We start from the raw sequence: 3,569 nt of genomic DNA, 5'->3' as shown, positions 1-3,569 counted from the left end.
GAGACTGGAGATTCACATCCAAAGGTCTACCTCCCTGAAGGGAGGCTTAGCCATTACTTACATATACTATTTGGTTAATTATATGTTGACTTGTTCTTTACACTTAGCTAAACTTATCCAGTTTTGGTACCAGACAAGCTCACCTAGGTGCAGCTGCATCTGCAAAAAATTGTGCTACATTTTAGCATTTTGTAAGAGCCGCCCAGACCTTGAGACCTTCACCTGATCTAACAGTCCCTGCAGTGAGGATTATCCCCATTTCTTGGTGCAACTACTTTATCACCATAATGGTCTTACCGGTCCTTTTTCAGGCATGCCTATTTTTTGTCTTGGATCAAGTTCTCTCTTACTCTGCGTTAGGAGACTCCTAGTTTGGCACCTGAAATATATCTAGAAACATATACTGAAGCTCAGTGAATGCCTCACTTAGGATCTTAGAAATGATCTTGGGAGAATATGATGAGGTCTCTAGAAGAATATTCTATTTATTTATTTGCCCCCACCATGTGTCCAAGGCATGAACTAGGCATGCGCACAGACCAAAAGCCAACCTGGGATAAACAAGGTGTTACTTTGTCTCTGGCTGATATGAACCAAGCACCACCAAGCCAGGTGCAACTCTCCCCAGATCAGGGACATCTAGGAAAATATTTTAATTTTGTGTTCTTATTTTGATGCTTGCCTAAAAAAGACCTTTTATGTAGGTGTGCTATGAATCCTCTGTGTGGCCAAGTTATACAGGAGCAAAGACATATGATTCCTGGGTTTAACTCTGCTTTTAAGATCGAGGAGGTTTCAGGAACTGATACTTGAATTATATTGGGCTAATGGGTAAAGAACAGAAGTAAAGGCCAGATGTGTGTTGTAAAAGCAAAGGTTTCATAGTAGTTGGAATGGGAAATAATGAGGGAAGACCGAGTCACCACCGAATACTATAAGCATCCCATTTTTAGAGATAATGTAAATGGAATTCCTGCCACTTATCACCAAGAGTCTAGACTAAAGCAATTTCTAAATAAAATGGGCAAAAGTTTAAAGTAGACCAGTAAGAAAGCCTAGAAACAACTCTAGAGTCTATCAAATAGAATGCGTGAAATAAATAATGGCACGCACATTGCCCATGCAGGATGCTCACCTGCTATAAATGAGAATGAGGACATTCTCACTAAACTGATAGAGAAGATCTGCAGGGTATACAACTAAATGAAAAGTGCATGGTGCAAAGCTGTATATACAGTATGTGGCCATTGGTGGAAGAAAGGGGTAAAGATGCTTTCATCTTCATATAGAATCACTTGTCTATAGGGGTTTAGGGGAGGAGGATAAATGGTACTTTGGTGAGGGTTAAACTTTCTGTGGATTCCTTATTATATCACTTTGACTTTTTCTTTAAAGGTTTTTCTTTCTTTCTTTCTTTTTGGAGAGAGGGGAAGGGAAGGAGAAAGAGAGGGAGAGAAACTCAGTGTGTGGTTGCCTCTTGCATCCCCTGTACTGGGGACCCGGCCCGCAACCCAGGCATGCGCCCTAACTGGGAATCGAACCAGCAACCCCTCAGCTTGCAGGCCCATGCTCAATCCACTGAGCCACACCAGCCAGGGCTCACTTTGACTTTTGAACCCCCAAAATGTACTGTCTATTCAAAACCATAATGAGAACAAGTATATCTATAAATTATTAAGGGGAGAGATCTGTTTTCAGTGACCTAGGAAATAAAATTCTTCATAAAACTCTTCTTTCAGATACTGCCTTTGTGACCTATTTCTAGTATTTGGTATTTTTTTTCTTTACAACTGCACACAGTGGTTCACCTGAAAAGGCCCAGAACAGCTGGTAGCCTCAACAAGCTTCTCTTCTGAGAACTGTTTGAATAAATCTAACAAGAAAGTAAATTATGTATGTTTTCAATTGCTAGTTGGAATTAGAGTGAATTAGAGTATTTACATAAAATTTGAATCCCATGACTCCAGTTGGTAAAAGGATAGTAATATTATATATTTCTTTATCACATTTGAAGGGAAAGGACTACCAAAATACATGGTCCGGAGGAAGTAAGGCCTGCTCGAGTGTGGTTAGGAGGGTGATAATAGGGATGTGATCATTTATAGTTTTCATTTAAACATGTCACCTAAAGTGTCATATGGTGTGCTTCAGTGTGATATTGTTATGTTACAGCATCACTTGTTTATAATTTTGTAATAAAAGATTTTGTAATAAAAAAGGGCATTATTTGTGCTGTAATTTTATATTCAATAATTCTTTCCAAAACAAGGTAGATAACAGTTAAGTCAGCTGTTATCATTTCAACATTATTCTTTTAGCTTTTTGTTGATTATCAAACATTTGAATTTAATGAATAAATCCTGCCTTGTTAATGATATTATAACTTAGAATCAAAATTTTACAGTATTCTTATGTATGTAGGATCTATAGGCAGAATTCAAAGGGTCTATTGATTAGGAAAAGAGTACATCTTAATTTCTAATAATCTCTAACTGAAATGTAACAGTTCTGTTTGTTGTAGCGTAAGCAACAGACCAAGGTATCATCCGCAGCACCTATGACCTGATAAGCAATGGACATCACAGATATTGTCATATCATAATACCATTGTAGCTATCTCAAAACATCATCATGCTCACCACTACTTCAAAATTATTACAGTATTAAACCCACCACTAGATCTGGTTATTTATTAAGTTCAAAAAGATATCTGGGGGGGGAGTGGTAGGGGAAAAATGGAGAAAACTGTACTTGAACGACAATAAAAAAAGTTAAAAAATAAAATAAAATAAAATGACAAATAAAGATGAATAAAATAGTAAAACAAGATATAGATAGATAGATAGATAGATAGATATCCATGTAAAACTATATTATGAATTTTCAAATACTTGGACAGTTTTTACATGTGATTATATTCTTGGTAATCCTCTGTATTTTATTTTAGAAGTGCTAAAAACTGTAAGACTTTTATCAGAAAATATTGTCATAAATCTTCATGACCTTGGATTAGGCAACAGTTTCTAAGACATGACACCAAAACTGCAAATAAGTAGAGAAAAAATAGATAAATTGGACTTCATCAAAATTGTAAACTTCCGTGATTCCAACGACACCATCAAGTAAGTAAGAAGACAACATATAATATGGGAGAAAACATTTGCAAATCTTATATCTGATGAGGGACCTATATTCACACCATATAAAGAACTTGTACAAACCAATAATGAAAAACAACTCAATTAAAAAATGGACAAAACATATGAATATACATTTCTCTAAAGATATACAATTGGCTAATAAACACATGAAAAGGTGCTTATAGCCAGGCGGTAAAAGACAAATACCATATAATCTCACCTTTAATAGGAAGCTAAACAATAAAACAAACAAGCAAGCAAAATAAAAACAAAGACACTGAAATAGAGAACAGGGGGACAGTGACCAGAGGGGAGGGAGGAGGGAATTTCAGGGGAGAAAGGGGAAGGATTTACAGGAACAAGTATAAAGGACACATGGACAACTAAGGGGGGGTGGAAATGGGAGGGAGGTGGGGAGCACTGGGGGGT

At 36.7% G+C, this 3,569-nt stretch overlaps 1 non-coding gene across 1 annotated transcript; it reads right to left on the bottom strand.

Moving 5' to 3' along the window:
- Nucleotides 1–502: 502 nt before the first annotated feature.
- Nucleotides 503–638, bottom strand: LOC128626936 (small nucleolar RNA SNORA48). The gene has a single exon (XR_008391061.1). It is a non-coding gene; the product is annotated as a small nucleolar RNA SNORA48 (small nucleolar RNA).
- Between the last annotated feature and the right edge of the window lie 2,931 nt (nt 639–3,569).

Source organism: Artibeus jamaicensis, unplaced genomic scaffold, assembly GCF_021234435.1.
Source record: "Artibeus jamaicensis isolate MK-2021 breed Jamaican fruit bat unplaced genomic scaffold, CSHL_Jam_final contig_240, whole genome shotgun sequence".
NCBI classification, from domain to species: domain Eukaryota; kingdom Metazoa; phylum Chordata; class Mammalia; order Chiroptera; family Phyllostomidae; genus Artibeus; species Artibeus jamaicensis.
Note: the sequence above shows the minus strand (reverse complement) of the source record. Positions and strands in the feature narration are given on the sequence as shown.